Raw genomic sequence first — 18,177 nt, 5'->3', positions numbered from 1 at the left:
CAAGCTGTCCTGGGCCCCAGAGTATAAAGGCTAACAAACTCAACACAGCCAAACAATGATACTGTATACACACAACACATTTCAGAGCAACGTCCAGCTAGCATTAAATATGAAAAGTACTGCCATCTACTGGTAGTAGTAGTAGTAGTGTGTGTGTTCTACTTCATACCTTTCAGACTGTCAGTACAGTTGAAAGTATGGATTATATCCCTCGCACTCCGCGCAGGTTAAGTAATAATAACAACTAAATCACGCAGGTGACGTGACAGCGTGGGAGGACATATAAAACCGTAAGTCAGACCACGCACTGTCTCTAATATCTTTCTCGCAGTTGGTTTAGCTGTGTCGCGCATGTTGACTGCTGCGCTTCTCCCGTAAACTAAACTGTGAGTTGTGTGTACCGTCAGTCTGTCACCAACAGCCTGTGACCTGTGGGTCAGAGTGCGAAATTCGCCCTACAAGGCTGTGTGACAGGTTCCCCTACCTATCCCTTTTATATAAGGATATCAGGCTTCCTTGTCTTGTACTCATTTAGCCCAACAGTTGGTGTGTGTGTGTTGGCCACCGTATTCCGGTGTTAACCTTGTCAATATATCCCTGCTGTGGTTGTTATCAAGGCCACCGGGTACTACTTGTCCTTCAACTGTTTAAAACACAAACGGGTCTCTTCCCTAGATAAACACATCTAGGAAGGTTAGCCTAACCAGCTATAAAACGTGAGTTTCGGATTGCCTCCCCGAGGCATTCCTCTCCCCTGGTATCACTAGCATGCTACCAAACGACGGCCATTTGTGCATGTTTCGCATAAATAAGCCTACAAACATGATATCTTTCCTGCTCCAGCCCTGTGGTCATAGCGAGGCTCACTCGAAATTATATTGCGAAATTATTGTAGCTCTCTACCCTGTATTGTGGTAGCTGTTGTATCCCGTCTCCGGTTACTATTATTTTAGTTCATTTGATGAATTTGTATATATTATATTATATTATATTAGTATTATATTGCATAAGAAATATTTTATATTTATAATTAATAATGTATTTTCACATTCTGAGCTCGAAGAACAAATCTAATCAAACTTTACGCTCTAGTGGCCAGAGCGTTGGACTAGTAACCGAAAGGCTGCAAGTTCGAATCCCCGAGCTGACAAGGTACAAATCTATCGTTCTGCCCCTGAACAGGCAGTTAAGCCACTGTTCCTAGGCCGTCATTGAAATTAAGAATTTGTTCTTAACTGACTTGCCTAGTAAAATAAAGGTAAAATAAAAAATAAAATGTAAATAGTCTAGGTGGCCATTTGATTAATTGTTCAGCTGTATTATGGCTTGGGGGTTTAAGGAGCCTTTTGGTCCGAGACTTGGCGCTCTGGTACCGCCTTGGGTGACTGGAGTCTTTGACAATTTTTTGGGCTTTCCTCTGACACCGCCTAGTATAGAGGTCCTGGATGACAGGAAGCTTGGCCCCAGTGATGTACTGGGCTGTACGCACTATCCTCTGTAGCGCCTTACGGTCAGATGCCAAGCAGTTGCCATAACAGGTGATGATGTAACCGGTCAGGATGCTCTCAATGGTACAGCTGTATAACATTTTGAGGATCTGGGGACGCATGCCAAATCTTTTCAGTCTCCTGAGGGGGAAAGGTTTTGTTGTGCCCTCTTCACGACTGTCTTGGTGTATTTGGACTATGATAGTTTGTTGGTGATGTGGACACCAAGGAATTGAAACTCTCGACCTGCTCCACTACAGCCCTGTTGATGTTAATGGGGGCCTGTTCGGCCCGCCTTTTCCTGTAGTCCACGATCAGCTCCTTTGTCTTGCTCACATTGAGGGAGAGATTGTGGTCTTGGCACTACACTGCCAGTTCTCTGACCTTCTTCCAAATAAATGTATCATCGTTGTAGTGATCAGGCCTACCACCGTTGGGTGGTCAGCAAACTTAATGATGGCGTTGGAGTCGTGTTTGGCCACGCAGTCATGGGTGAACAGGGAGTACAGGAGGGGACTAAGCAGGCACCCATGAGGGCCCCGCGTGTTGAGGATCAGCGTGGCAGATGTGTTGCTCCCTGCCCTTACCTCCTGGGGGCGGCCCGTCAGGAAGTTCAGGATTCTGTTGCAGAGGTACAGTTGAAGTCGGAAGTTTACATACAGCTTAGGCAAATACATTTAAACTCAGTTTTAATCCTAGTAAATGTCCCTGTTTTAGGTCGGTTAGGATCACCACTTTATTTTAATAATGTGAAATGTCAGAATAATGCTAGAGAGAATGATTTATTTCAGCTTTTATTTCTTTCATCACATTCCCAGTGGGTCAGAAGTTTACATACTGTCAGAAGGTGAGTGTAGCTGGTGCATGAAGTCAGGAGCATGAGAGCAAAATGAGTGAGCAACGTACTTTACTCAAAAAATAAAGGCACAAGGTAAACAAATATACTTGACCAATAACCAACGGGAATATTATGCACGGGTGAACACAGCACCCGTCAAAAAACCAGCCATCATAAACCGAACTGAACATAGGAATAATCACGCACAACAAACATGGGGTAACAGAGGGTTAAATACATGAACATGTAATTGGATAATGAAAATTAGTCCACGCCTGCTCGCCTTACTGGGTCAACAGGAACATTAGCCTGCTGGCCTTACTGGGTTGACAGGAACATTAGCCCGAGCTATTTGGAGGGATATCACACCTGGCACAAATGATTGTCTAGTTCTGTTTTTCCTGCTGAGGGGTGCCCTATACCTGTGCCCAGAGGGGAGTAGTTCAAACTATGTTTCCATTTCCAGCGAATCACGGGGCTCTGGGCCTGGTCGGGTGTCCATAGTATATCCCTCGCGTCCGACTCATTGAAGAAGAACTCCTCGTCCAATTTGAGGTGAGTTATCCCAGTTCTGATGTCCAGAAGCTCTTTTCGGTCATAAAAGACGGTAGAGGAACCTTACTGCTCTCACTCGGCCCAGCCCTGCACACGCCCTTGGTCCTACAACCAGCCTAACACAGGTATTCTCCAGACCCAGATGGCATTGCAGCCATACCCCCAACCCCCAAGAGGCCGTGGCTGTGGGCAGCGTTCTCCCAATCCCACAAAAAGGAGTGGGGACAGAAACTGAATGGCAGGGGTCGGCTGTCGACCGATTTACCCAGCAGAACCTGACCTACTGGTCATCAGACTCCTCAGACCCATGAGTGGTGATGACCCTCTCACAAGGGTACAGGCTGCAGTTCCGATGCCAGCTCCCACCATTTTCAGGGTTCAGAATGACTTGTCACAGAACCCCAGAAAGCCCCAGAACCTCAACCTGGAGAAGGGCGCGATCACAAGAGTAAAAGCATTAGAACAGCAAGATGGCTTTTACTCAATCTATTTCCTGGTTCTGAAGAAAGACGGAGGCTTCCATCCAGTTCTGGATTTAAAATGGTTCAATGTTTTCCTAAAAGTTCTTCTCTTTCACATGTTGCGGGCAGTCGACGTTCTCCAGACTGCAGCCGCAGGGGAATGGTTCACGTCCCTGGACTTAAAGGATGCTTACTTTCATGTTCCTCTGTTGCCGGAACGCATGAGTTTCCAGTGCCAGGCATACCAGTTTGAGGTATTACTCATCGGTCTCTCTCTGGCTCCTCACATCTTCACAAGACGGCAGGGTAGCCTAGTGGTTAGAGCGTTGGACTAGTAACTGGAAGGTTGCAAGTTCAAACCCCCTAGCTGACAAGGTACAAATCTGTCGTTCTGCTCCTGAACAGGCAGTTAACCCACTGTTCCTAGGCTGTCATTGAAAATAAGAATTTGTTCTTAACTGACTTGCCTAGTTAAATAAAGGTAAAATAAATTTTAAAAAGATGAGTGAGGGCAGCCCTGAGCTCCCTCAACCTACAGGGGATCAATATCCTTCCTTACCTCTATGGCTCATCTGCGCCACCTCTTGTAAGTGTGTGGCCAAGGGCACAGTACTGACACTGACCCACGTCACCGCACTGGGTCTTACCATGAACAGTGAAAAGAGCAACTTCCCGCCAAGCCAAAAGGTCAACTTTATTGGCATGGCTCTGAACTCTCACACTATGAGGACATGTACAGTATAACATCTCAGCACATGGACAGCATTCTTCTTCTTCTGCAACAACTCCAGTTGAATGCATTGGTGAAGGTATAAACATTCCAACAACTGATGGGCATGCTCGCTGCAGCCTCCGCAGTGACACCGTTAGGCCTGCTGTCTTTAAGGCCACTACAGGTGCGGTTCAATGACCTCCGCTTAGACCCCAAGCGGGACAGAGCACCAAAATACGGATGACAAGGGAGTGCTACTCTACTCCGCTGTCATGGAGGAAGAGAGCCTACCTGACTACAGGTGTCCCTCTCGGATCAATTCCGCATTGGCGGGAAGTAGTGACGACCGACACTTCATTAACAGGCTTGGGAGGAAAGAGCACATCTATGTGCTAGAAATTCAGACAGTTTAACTAGCCCTGAATCACTTTCTGCCAGTTCTCCAACACAAACATGTCCTGATTCAATCAGACAATACTGTACATTGACAGTGTTCCACATCAGCCATCATCAAGGGGGAACAAGGTTTGTACGGTTCCTACAAGTGGCCCAACAACTCTTGATATGGGCCCTACCACAACTGGCCTCCCTACGAGCCATGCATCTCCCAGGCAAGGTGTGCGATGTGGCAGACTTCTTGTCGCGACAGAAACTGTCCCCGGGGGAATGGTAACTTCACCCACAAATGGTGAAGATGATATGGCAGCGGTTCAGAGGGCCTACTGTATGCTTTCGCTCCGACCCCCCCTGATCTTAGCATTGCTGCACAGGGTCTCTCAGGCTTGGCACAGGATGCTGCTTGTAGCCCCCAGATGGCCAGAGAGACCCTGGTTTCCAACCCTTAGTCTTCTGGAGGGAGAGCCATGGCAGCTCCCTCACAGACAGGACCTGCTCTCACAGTTGGATGGCAGGATATGGCATCCTAGATCAGACCAGACCAACTACAGCTATGGGCATGGCTTCCATAGAGCCTGACCCTCTTCTGATCGGCTGCGATCCTGCTATTATCAAGACATTGCACTGAGAGCTTCAGCCATATCGGCTAACCATTTACGCATTGATGGAAAATCGGCAGCGGCCCACTAACTCATATGCCAAATCTTACAAGGTGTCCACCGTCTGCATCCCCCACAGGGGGCCGTCCACGTGGCATCCTGGGATCTGCCACTAATATTGAAGGCTTTGACAAAAACCTCATTTCAAGCATACGGAGTTGGACATAAAAGTGTTATCTCTGAAAACGTCTTTCCTCTTAGCTATTTCATCAGCGAAACATGTGAGTGAGCTCCACTTTCTCTATACGAATCCTGTCTGCCTACGATGGAAGGCAGATGACCTAGGCAATCCCTTATGGCCCAATCCAGCTTTTTTTGCCTAAGGTTTTATCACCCCTTCACATCAATCAAGCCATCGAGCTGGCAGCCTACTGCCCCCCTCCTTTCCAGAATGCTGCGGAGGAGATTTGCTCGCTCCAGTGTCGGGTCCTTTCCCAAAAAACGCTATATGCAAGCCTCGGAGCACAACACTAAGTCAGATCAGCTGTTTCTGTGCTTCGGTGGGAAGTCAAAAGGCCTTGCATTGTCCAAGCAGAGGCTTTCACAGTGGGTTGTGGATTTCATCACTCCGGCCTACAAGGGTGTAGGGCTCCCTGTCCCAGAAGGTGTGATATGTCACTCGACCAGAAGTGTCGCCACATCTGAACACATATGAACTGCGGGGGCACACTGAAGGGCGTCCCACTGAATGAGATACGCACAGCTGCCCTGTCAGGATTTGGCCAGGGTTGTTCCGGGTTTTGGTCACTAGATGCCCCCATTGTGCCTTTTGACCTTATGTTTTTTCCCTTGTTCCCCATTATTATTTGCACCTGTGCCTCGTTTCCCCTGATTGTATTTAAACCCTTAGTTTCCCTCAGTTCTGTGCTCTGTGTTTGTATGTTAGCACCCAGCCCTAGTGTTCTGTGTATTCTTGTCGATTCCGGTGGATGCTCTTGTGGAATTCTGTTTTTGTTTTTGAGTATCTCTTAAGGCTTTTTTGTGCTATTCCTACCACCTTTTGGATTTACCATTTTTGTATTGAAGGACTTCTCCTTTTTACTTTATTAAATACACCGTCTTAAGTACTGCTGTGTCTGCCTCATCTTCTGGGTTCTGCTGACTATTCGTGGCTCAGTTGGTTAAGTGACTGTTTCTCACTCCGGAGACCCAGGTTCGTAACCGGGTCCTGACATGCCCTGCACCTTCTGAAGATTTTACAAGGTCAACGTCGTATCCTGCCACACCATGAGCTCTGCCGTTCTTCCAGTGGTAGTGGTGCATTAATCAGAGGTTAGTAGTGCTATTCCGCATGACCCTGTTGGTATGAGTCATCCGTACTTTCAACCGTACTGACGGTCTGAAATGTATGAAGTGAAACGGAAGTTAGGAATGTAAATATGGTTCTACGTATACCTGTAAGACCGTCACTACTTTTCTGTCACTCTGAATCTTATGGGCGAGAAGACTCTCTACAACAGTGCGTGGTCTGACATGGGGTTTTATATGAACCGTGGGGGCACGTCCTCCCACGCTGTCACGTCACCTGCGTGACATAGTTGTTATTATTACTCGACCTGCGCGGAGTGCAAGGGATATAATCCATACTTTAAACTGTACTGACAGTCTGAAAGGTATGAAGTAGAACCATAGTTACATTCGTAACTTCCATTTTTATTTCATGTTTAATCCCCTCCAAACTCTTCTCTACTAGTTCTCACCTAGACAGTACAGCAGAGGTTAGATGATGAAGTGGTTGAGGTCATGTAATGTGTTACTAAAAGGCTAAAAGTTTAGGTAAAGACTTCGTCAAGTTTCATCTCACTGTAATTTCCTGTCTGGGGTTGTGGTCCTGTACAGAAGAGAAGGCAATGTAATACCTGTGTTCATTCTGCAACATTTGATTGACAGCACAAAGTTCCCAAACACTGATCTCTCCTCTTCCTACAGAAATAAGTCTAATTTATGCAACAGAACACACCAGAAGACTAGGACTACCTATCATATGTTGCAGTACGTTTGTATTTTGAGGCTTATCGATCTATCTGAACTATTTACATAGGTAGACCGTAGTAGACAGTTTAGTCTTGGGGTCCAGAGGTTTATTTTGAAATTGTGGTCAATATGTCCTATTGCCATTGGCAGTTCCTACAGTGTGACTTTCTCTAAAATACACTCGCTCCTTCCTCCTTAGGAGTCTGATAAAATGAATGCACTGGTGTAAGACAAATTGTGTAAACTCACTTTAGGAGATGTTTACAGATTCCAATATTTTTAAAGGGTACAATTTGAACGATTTATAAACAGGCTTCACATATAAAGAAGCCTTGAAGCCACAGGCTAGAATATTGTTGTGTGTAGTCTATCGTTTCTCAGGATTCTCTATTGCAACTGATTTATGTGGTGGCTAACTACATTAGTAGCTTCTGCTTTGTCTGTGGTTGTGGCCCTAAAACTAATGCAGCATAAACAGCTCCAAGACAATAATCAGCAGTAGGTCTCAAAGCCTCATAGTTTCCTGGTGCTGCCAACAGTCTACGGACATGTCACAGAGTGAAAGAGGAAGATGTCATTGCATAACCTCCGGCAGAAGGATACTTATATGTCTATATGTTTTCTGATATATTGACATATCTTGTAGCTTTTGTGTTGACTCTCGTCACAGGAGATGGAGATGAAGATAACCATCCTGGTACTAATTTTGGGAGTCTCTCTCACGGGTAAGTCTCTGTGTGTTTGTCAGATTAGTGCTCTTCCATTGTGGGGGAAAGGTTTGCTGCTCCACTATTTGGATAGTCACCTATATACAGTATGGTCTATAGATGCTCAAACTATCAACTTCAACTCTGTAGATATGCAGCACCCCTCCATCTCTGTTTGTTTTTCTGTCACCTGTAGCTGCAGCCTTCGAATTGAAAGCCATGGTTGGTCAGGAGGGCAGGTTGAGATGGGAACATGGTGTGGAGAATGCTAACCGCATCAGGTGGGAACACGATAAAAGACAGATTGCCTACTGGGCTGACAGCACCTTCAAGCTGGAACCAGGTTACAATCTGACTAGTGGGGAAAGCTGGACCACCCTGGTAATCAACAATGTCACCAAGGAAGATGCTGGGAACAACACCTGTCAGGCGCACATCATATTCGGCCCTCCTGAGGCGACCGGGAGGTCGCTCTTGACTCATCACTACTCCAGCCCTTTTGATTTTAGTGTGCACTTGTTCATTTCTCTTTGTGCATTTAAGGGACAGATCTAAATTTACTGGGGGGTGGGGGACACTGGTCCAACTCAAGGTGTCATTAAAAAAATGCACCCCCTCCCCAATGTTAAAAATATTTTTACAAGACCCTCCAATTGTACTGTAAAATAAATGTAACACCCTCCTCTTTAATAGAATTATCTCAAAATAATGTTAATGACCACAAATAACAAGAACTGTAGTGACCCTGTATTTATAAACATTGATATCAGCTTTGCCACTTCAGCATGCTTTCGTGGCACAGTCGATGCCACGCAGGGCTATGGGCCAGAAGGTTGCGGGTTCGACCGACCACCACAGAGGAGCTCACTCTCCCTGCCTGTTTCATTACTTCACGATCAGAGCCGGTTGTAGACAATGATCAGCAAGGAGGGAATCAGATTTTCAACATTTTGATGTCATATTTATAATTATATAAAATACATGCAACTAATTCTCCACCAAAATATTTCTGTGCCAATGCACCACACAACCAATAAACAAAATATACCAATACACATACACCTTAGCCAAATATATTTAAACTCAGTTGTTCACAATTCCTGACATTTAATCCAAGTAAAAATTCCCTGTCTTAGATCAGTTAGGATCACCACTTTATTTTAAGAATGTGTTATGTCAGAATAATAGTAGAGAGAATGCTTTATTTCAGCTTTTATTTATTTCATCACATTCCCAGTGGGTCAGACGTTTGCATACACTCAATTAGTATTTGGTAGCATTGCCTTTAAATTGTTTAACTTGAGCCAAACGTTTTGGGTAGCCTTCCACAAGCTCCCCACAATAAGTTGGGTGAATTTTGGCCCATTCCTCCTGACAGAGCTGGTGTAACTGAGTCAGGTTTGTAGGCCTCCTTGCTTGCACACGCTTTTTCAGTTCTGCCCACAAATTTATAGGATTGAGGCCAGGGCTTTGTGATGGCCACTCCAATAGCTTGACTTAGTTGTCCTTAAGCCATTTTGCCACAACTTTGGGAGTATGCTTGGGGTCATTGTCCATTTGGAAGCCCCATTTGCGACCAAGCTTTAACTTCCTGACTGATGTCTTGAGATGTTGCTTCAATATATCCACATAATTTCCTGCCTCCTGATGCCATATATTTTGTGAAGTGCACCAGCCCCTCCTACAGCAAAGCACCCCACAACATGATGCTGCTACCCCCGTGCATCACGTTTGGGAGGGTGGTTCTTCAGCTTGCAAGCCTCCCTCGTTTTTCCTCCAAACATAACGATGGTCACTGTGGCCAAACAGTTCTATTTTTGTTTCATCAGACCAGAGGACATTTCTCCAAAAAGTAAGATCTTTGTCCCCATGTGCAGTTGCAAACTGTAGTCTGGCTTTTATTAATGGCGGTTTTGGAGCAGTGGCTTCTTCCTTGCTGAGCGGCCTTTCCAGTTATGTTGACATAGGACTCGTTTTACTGTGGATATAGATACTTTTGTACCGTTTTCCACCAGCATCTTCACAAGGTCCTTTGCTCTTGTTCTGAGATTGATTTGCACTTTTCACCCCAAAGTACGTTCATCTCTAGGAGACAGAATACGTCTCCTTCCTGAGCGGTATGACGGCTGCGTGGTCCCATGGTGTTTATACTTGAATACTATTGTTTGTTCAGATGAACGTGGTACCTTCAGGCATTTGGAAATTTCTCCAAAGGATGAACCAGACTTGTGGAGGTCTACAAAAAAAAATTCTGAGGTCTTGGCTGATTTTTTTTTTTTTCCCCATGATGTCAAGCTAATATTAACTGAGTTTGAAGGTAGGCCTTGAAATACATCCACAGGTACACCTCCAATTGACTCAAATGATTTCAGAAGCTTCTAAAGCCATCATAAACTTTCTGTCCAAAAATGATGCAGAAAAATTAATCCATGCTTTTGTTACTTCTAGGTTAGACTACTGCAATGCTCTACTTTCCAGCTACCCGGATAAAGCACTAAATAAACTTCTGCTAGAATCCTGACTAGAACCCAAAAAATTATATCATATTACTCCAGTGCTAGCCTCCATACACTGGCTTCCTGTCAAGGCAAGGTCTGATTTCAAGGTTTTAGTGCCATGTACGCCGGCCCGAGGAGACGCACTGGAGACCAGATGCGTAGAGCCAGCTTCATGGCACCTGGCTCGATGCCCACTCTAGCCCGGCCGACGGGCTATGCACACGCACCGGGGACACCTTGCGCTCCACCGCATAACACAGTGCCTGCCTGGTCCCTCTCGCTCTCCGGTAAGCACGGGGAGTTGGCGCAGGCCTCCTACCTGCCTTAGCCACACTCCCCGTGTGCCACACTCCCCATACATTTGTGGGGCTGCCTCTCGGGCTTCCTTGCCAGCCGTGTTCCCTCGTATCGCTGGCTCCTCTCTCCGGCTGCCTCTGCTCTCCTAGCTGCCTCCACCTGTTCCCATGGGAGGCGATCCCTTCCAGCCAGGATCTCCTCCCATGTGTAGCAACCCTTGCCGCCCAAAACGTCCTCCCATGTCCAGGAGTCCTGAAAGTCGCTGCTACGCGTTACCACACTGCTTGGTCCTTTTGTGATGGGTGGTTCTGTAAGGGTTGTCGTCGGTGGAAGAAGGAGAGGACCAAAGTGCAGCGTTGTTAGTGTTCATCTTTTTAATAAGAAACTGAACACTTCAAAAATACAAAACAACAAAGTGACAACCGAAACAGTTCTGTCTGATGCATACCACACATAGACTGAAAATAACCACCCACAAAACACAAAGGAAACAGGCTACCTAAATATGGTTCTCAATCAGGGACAACGAAAGACAGCTGCCTCTGATTGAGAACCATATCAGGCCAAACACAGAAATAGAAAATATAGAAAAACTAACATAGACTGCCCACCCCAACTCACCCCTGACCATACTAAATAAAGACAATACAAAGGAATAAAGGTCAGAACGTGACAGTGACAGAATGTAAACTTATGACCCACTGGAATTGTGATACAGTGAGTTATAAGAGAAATAATCAGTTGTAAACAATTGTTGGAAAAATTACTTGTGTCATGTACACAGTAGATGTCTTAACTAACTTGCCAAAAATATAGTTTGTTAAAATTAACAAGAACTTTGTGGAGTGGTTGAAAAATGTGTTTTAATGACTCAAACCTAAGTGTATGTAAACTTCCGACTTCAACTGTATATATATGTACTAGCCTACCTCTTTCATGTAATTAGCCAGTTATTAGCCTTATATTTACACTACCAAAAGTTTACACAAGACCAAAATTTGTGGACAACTGCTTGCCAAACATCTCATTCCAAAATAATGGGCATTAATTCATATGGAGTTGCTACCCCCTTTGCTGCCATAACAGCCTCCACTCTTCTGTGAAGGCTTTCCACTAGATGTTGGAACATTGCTGCGTGGACTCGCTTCCATTCAGTCACAAGAGCATTAGTGATTTCACGCACTGATGTTGATCAATCAGGCCTGGTTCGTAGTCGGCATTCCAATTCATCCCAAAGGTGTTCGATGGGGTTGAGGTCAGGGCTCTTTGCAGGCCAGTCAAGTTCTTCCAAACCATTTCTGTATGGACATCGCTTTGTGCACGGGGTAATTGTCATGCTGAAGCAGAAAGGGCCTTCCCCAAATGGTTGCCACAAAGTTGGAAGCACAGAATTATCTAGAATGTCATTGTATGCTGTAGTATTCAGATTTTCCTTCACTGGAACTAAGTGGCCTAGCCCGAACCATGAAAAACAGCCCCAGACCATTATTCCCCCTCCACCAAATGTTATAGTTGGCAATATGCATTGGGGCAGGTAGCGTTCTCCTGGCATCCGCCTAACCCAGATTCGTCATTCAGACTACCAGATGGTGAAGTGTGATTCATCACTCCAGAGAACGCGTTTATACTGCTCCAGAGTCCAATGGTTGGCGAGCTTTACACCACTCCAGCCGATGGAAACCAATTTCATGAAGCTCCCGACAAAACAGTTATTGTGCTGACTTTGCTTAAAAACGCTCCTTAGCTGTCTCAGGAAAAACAAGACTAGATTTTTTGTTGTTGTTGCATTCCTTATACTAATTGACTATTGGAAGAGGGATGCTAGCTCTTGTTTGCTGAATGTTAAATACAAGCCAATAGAACTCACAGCCACGGGCCGAGGAGTTTGATAGAAGAGAGAACGTGGGATGGCGGTAGGCTGTAGCAGTTATTTGTTCAGACCCGTAATCATTAAATCTTAGCGAAGATAAAATATTTCCGTCTACATCTCATTCTAGTCCTATATTATTCAAGTATGTCATTACAATGATGAAGATAAGGAAAACAAAACGTATTCAATGTAACTGTTGAAAGCGAGTAAGGAATGAAGAAATAGAAAGAGGAGGCAGGCTAATACGCACATCGCACAACATTAGGGGGGATATGAAAGGTATGCATGCCTCAGCCTACTAATTATACGTTTTATTATATTTCAACATTTTAAATCAAATGTGTTAGCCTATAATTGTAACGTTGTTGGCCGCCTGCACCAGCATCACACGTTCTCTCCCAGATTCTTGGTCTGAAAGAGTGCTTAATCCCAGTCCATATAATACAGTTTAATACAATACTACCACACTCAAAAAGATGAGTTTATTGGAGTTTGTTTCATTTACTTACACAGGAGAGCATAGCTGCATCTATGGGTTTTATGGTTTTCTGTCGTACGTAATGTGCGGTAGCCTATATCATATCATGCTATGTATTGGATAAGGGCACAATCATTTTTTTCAATCAGTCTTTTTCATAAAATGAGCCCAAACCGGGCTCATAAAATGTATTTTAAGTATGGCTCATCAAGCTCAGGCAGCATCAGACTTGACTTTTTATGCTGGTCAAGGCTCTAATCAAATCCAGACCTATTTTTATTCTTTATATACTTTAGAATGACCCTTTCGGTTTGGGCGGGAAATACCAGTGATTCTTCTCGGGATGGAAAGTTTGTAAAATACTAGGAAAATAGTAAACTCTAGTCTGTAGTTTATTCTTTAGATGTTTGGGGCTGCTGGTGAACCATTATGTGTAATGAAATCCGACCTTTCGGACGAGGGATATTGACAAAATGAGCCACATTTACTTGTCCTTATAGCAAATGACAAAAACGCTATTCCTTGTCTTTCGATGTGTAGCATATTCAAACACTTTATAGCCTATCATTTTATTGGTTTTTAGGCTACTTTCCTAAAACAATAATTGTCCGCCTCATGGTTCAGCTGTCGTAGATTTGAGCACTAAATGCATCGGGGCATTGCGTGCATAGGTCTATAGGCGTAGGTGTCCACTGTATGATAGTAATATTCAAAATATATATCGTCTGTATAAAAGAAGAGAAATTTAGGCCTAGCCCCAGATAGATAATTGAGAGATGAAGATATGCTGACGGAATGCTATGATACCTATATGCATTTCTTTATGTCAGATGGCTACTGTGTATGCTATACAGATATAGACTTACAGAAGGAGGCTAATTCGTAAAATTTCGATCATCATATTTGTTATAAAGATAAGCATTAAATTGTTAGATTATAGGAGTAACTCTGGTAGGCCTGAAACATTCCTCACCTCAAATTAAACTGTCTGAGTCAGTTGGAGTACCGGTGCCCACTGCCTTCATTGCATAGGCTTGCAGTAGCTAAAGCTTAATAACAGCCACACCAAACCTTCACAAAAGTTTCAAAACTTTATTAGGGTAATACCAAAAGTAAGTCAAGCCATTGCTTATAGGGAAATTATGTGCAGGCTATTATATTCCGGCACACACAGCATTGCTGAAACAGAATGAAACAAAACACATGCGAACTGGTTTAAACCTTCATAAAAACTTTGAACAGGCTACAACAGCAATTACCAACAAAGGAGAGTGCCTACCATACCCAACAAATAACATACATTTTATTTTTTATTTTACAACAGACCTACTTACCATCTTAAACTAGATACAATTAACAGATCGGATTTAGTTTAGCCAATGAAAATGTCTCGAAGGAATTAAACAAAATAGATGTTGCATATTTAATGAATTAATATTTTGATTCATAAATAAGCTTACAATAATAACAATTATATACAATAATAATGATAAAGCAAATTATTATAAATACATTTAAGTTTCAAAATTGCATCCTACCTGAATAGGGAGTTGCACAGGAGCCTGCATTTGGCCATTTTTAATTTTACCTTTATTTAAACAGGCAAGTCAGTTAAGAACAAATTCTTATTTTCAATGACGGCCTGGGAACAGTGGGTTAACTGCCTGTTCAAGGGCAGAATGACAGATTTGTACCTTGTCAGCTCGGGGGTTTGAACTCACAACCTTCCGGTTACTAGATGCTCTAACCACTAGGCTACCCTGCCGCCATGCCAACCTTCCTTTCATCTTAGTCCACTACAGTATTCAAACTTATATTAAATTCCCCTTGTAGGTTTTTCACTATAATCATACACCTTTTCCTCTAACTTTAGTTTTACCTCAATGAAAAATGCCTCCATCTTCACAATCAACAGTGGTCTAGGCCAAGGCTCCTCTCTCTCTTTCTCTCTCTCTCGCTCTCTCTCTCTCTCTCCTTATCAGCAGACTCAGGTGTGAGAGAATGGTGCTGAAGCTCGAATTCTGGATGTAGGCTATGATAGACAGCCTGTCCTGGCTACAATTTTATTTATTTTTATCAGCCAAAAGCCAATAATTACCTGCCGCATTTTCCCATCTGAGTTGTGTTTTCATCAAATTTACTTGTTGAAGTTACAAGTCTGTGCATAAATATGTAGTGCACTTAAAAATAACTTTTGAGGTTAAATTCCCATGTTCGGAATAAAAAAAGTCCAAGTTAGATGAGTTTCCAACACATTTTGTTTGGTACTTTTACCCCCCTTTTCTCCCCAATTGGTAGTTACAGTCTTGTCCCATCACTTTAACCCCCCTACAGGCTCGGGATAGGCGAAGATCAAGAGCCATGCGTCCTCCAAACACAACCCTGCCAAGCTTCACTGCTTCTTGACACACTGCTCTCTTAACTCAGAAGTCAGCCGAACAAATGTGTCAGGGGGGAGGAAATACCGTCCAGCTGGCAACTCTAGGCCTATATGGTCTTGTCACAAAAAAATAATGCATAGATAGAGCAAATGTGCCCACTGGTATTGGCACTTGCACTCTAACCAACAGCATGCAAATACAGTGCAGGTATAGCATTCTACATGATGAGATAATTATTTGTCAAATGGCAGCCAAGCATCAATCGTCATGTCACCAGAATAAAACCCTCAATATTTATTAAAAGGAGCATCAAACTCATCACAGTGCACTTTCACCACCCTGTGAAGTTCATCATAATTGATTTAATCTGGAGCCTAATAAACTGCATGCTTTCCCATGATGTAGGCTACTTTACTCACATAAAAAGGTTGTATGGAAACCTGATTAATGTCAAGCCATTTTGAGGATGTGGAATTATATTTTCGATGATTGTGCGCATTCCTACGGGATAATTTTTAAGTAGCCTAATCAGATTAAAACATTGTGACAGGTTGAGTTAATGCCACATATAAAAGGTAATACATTTTAAAAGTTAAATGATAAATATTTAAGCTATATTGAAGTGTAGCTCAGATTTTAGAGGAGGTGCGCAACCTCTTAGTGATCCCTTCAAGCGCCAATCCCCAACACCCAGTGAAATAGCAGCGCGCCAAATTCAAAAACATAAATACTCATAATAATAATTCATAAATTAGACAAATGTTATATACTGGTTTAAAGGTGAACTTCTTGTTCATCTTGCTGCTTTCAATACCGGATGAAAATAATGTGGAGTGTGCTTTTCAGGTCATGCGCCTCTATCAAACAGTACACTTCACTCCACCCTCGTTCTGAACAGGGCTACTTCTTCATTTCGCAAAGGAAAAACATTAACCAATTTCTAAAGACTGTTGACATCCAGTGGAAGCGATAGGAACTGCAAGCAACTGCTTTTGAGTGTTGCAAGCAAGCAACTGCAAGCAACTGCCAATTCTAGATTCCCAATGAAAACCCATTGAAAAGAGTGACCTCAAACAAAAAAGTTCTTGGATGGTTTGTCCTCTGGGTTTCGCCTGCCAAATAAGTTATGTTATACTCACAGACATCATTCATCAAACACTCTGAGAAACTTCGGAGTGTTTTCTATCCAAATCTACTAATAATATGCATATCATAGCTTCTGGGCCTGAGTAGCAGGCAGTTTACTTTGGGCACACTTTTCACCCGGACGTGAAAATATCGCCCCCTAGAAGTTTTAAGCATTCCTGAATAACTGGCCCTACCGGGAGCATATGTGGCCACATTGTTATAGGAGGACTTCGGAGAATGATGATCCGGAACAGAGTGCGCATTCAGTATCAGAAGTAAAAATATAGCCAGACTGGTCTGCTACTGTGCCTTTCTAGACCTCGTAAACTGTAGAGAATAGACCCACAACTGATCCAAGTCAATTGAAACATTTCATTTCACAGGGATTTTGCACAGTTATTCAAATGACATTTTCACTGCAGCCTAGAGTAGAATTTTGTACTCACTTGAAAACAATAATGCAATTATTAATTAGTCTAGGGAGGATAATTGTATTGTCCCTAAACAAGATAATTCTGGGAGATTTTTGAGCAATGTGTCTCATGTCTGCATTGCTCTGAAACGTGCATTGTTGCACATGGCCTCTCCGCTGCCTATCAGCTATTCCTATTTGTTCTTGTCAATTCATACTGAAAATGTATGCAGCTTTGAATGTTTTTATGTGTGGTATGATTGCTAGTTAGCCTATTGCAGACCTGGACAAACAATCCACCTATCACCATTGTCACTGTGAATGGTGGATAGAGGGCAGGATAGACCATTAGACTGGTAGACTACAACACAACCCACCCCAAAGCAAAATAATATGTTTGACAACCCTCCCCTATTTTGGACCACCCCTCCCCCCAGTATATTGCAATCTGTCCCTAAAAAGAAAATACTTTTTGTAATTCATTGGGAGGAATGTCCAAGTGCAGTCTGGGAAAATTTTGGAGAATTATCAAAGATATAGCTAATTAAATAACCTGATAGATTACAAAAATTGGTACACTGATTTTTTTTATTTCACCTTAATTTAACCAGGTAGGCAAGTTGAGAACAAGTTCTCATTTACAATTGCGATTATTTTTTTGAAATATGTAACTTTCACACATTAACAAGTCCAATACAAAAAAAGAAAGATAAACATCTTGTTAATCTACCCATCGTGTCCGATTTCAAAAATGAAATCGATTGCTGTCTGTGTTAGGGTTTGTCCGGGGTAGGCCGTCATTGTAAAGAAGAATTTGTTCTTAACTGACTTGCCTTGTTAAATAAATAAAAATAATTACAGCTGTGCACACTCTTTGCATTCTCTCAACCAGCTTTATGGAATGCATTTCAATTAACAGGTGTGCCTTGTTAAACGTTCATTTGTGGAATTTCTTTCCTTCTTAATGCGTTTGAGCCAATCAGTTGTGACAAGGTAGGGGTGGTATACAAAAAAATAGCTCTATTTGGTAAAAGACCAACTCCATATTATAGCAAGAACAGCTCAAATAAGCAAAAAGAAACGACAGTCCATTATTACTTTAAGACGTGACGATTATTCAATTTCGGAAAGTTTCATGAAGTTCAGTCGCAAAAACCATCAAGAGCTATGAAGAAACTGGTTCTCATGAGGACCGCCACAGGAAGAGAAGAAGACCCAAACTCTGCTGCAGTGGATGAGTTCATTTGAGTTAACTGCCTCAGAAATTGCAGCCCAAATAAATGCTTCACAGAGTTCAAGAAACAGACACATCTCAGCATCAAAA

The 18,177-nt window shown here is 43.1% G+C and overlaps 1 long non-coding RNA gene across 1 annotated transcript; it reads left to right on the top strand.

The window, feature by feature from the left end:
- Positions 1 to 150: 150 nt before the first annotated feature.
- LOC135551948 (uncharacterized) lies at positions 151 to 12,994 on the top strand. The gene is made up of 6 exons (XR_010457393.1): positions 151 to 290; positions 2,792 to 2,880; positions 6,256 to 6,380; positions 7,038 to 7,100; positions 7,753 to 7,807; positions 7,986 to 12,994. It is a non-coding gene; the product is annotated as an uncharacterized LOC135551948 (long non-coding RNA).
- The last annotated feature ends 5,183 nt before the right edge of the window (positions 12,995 to 18,177 follow it).

Source organism: Oncorhynchus masou, chromosome 13, assembly GCF_036934945.1.
Source record: "Oncorhynchus masou masou isolate Uvic2021 chromosome 13, UVic_Omas_1.1, whole genome shotgun sequence".
In the NCBI taxonomy this organism is placed as follows: domain Eukaryota; kingdom Metazoa; phylum Chordata; class Actinopteri; order Salmoniformes; family Salmonidae; genus Oncorhynchus; species Oncorhynchus masou.
This window is presented reverse-complemented; position numbering and strand designations above follow the sequence as displayed.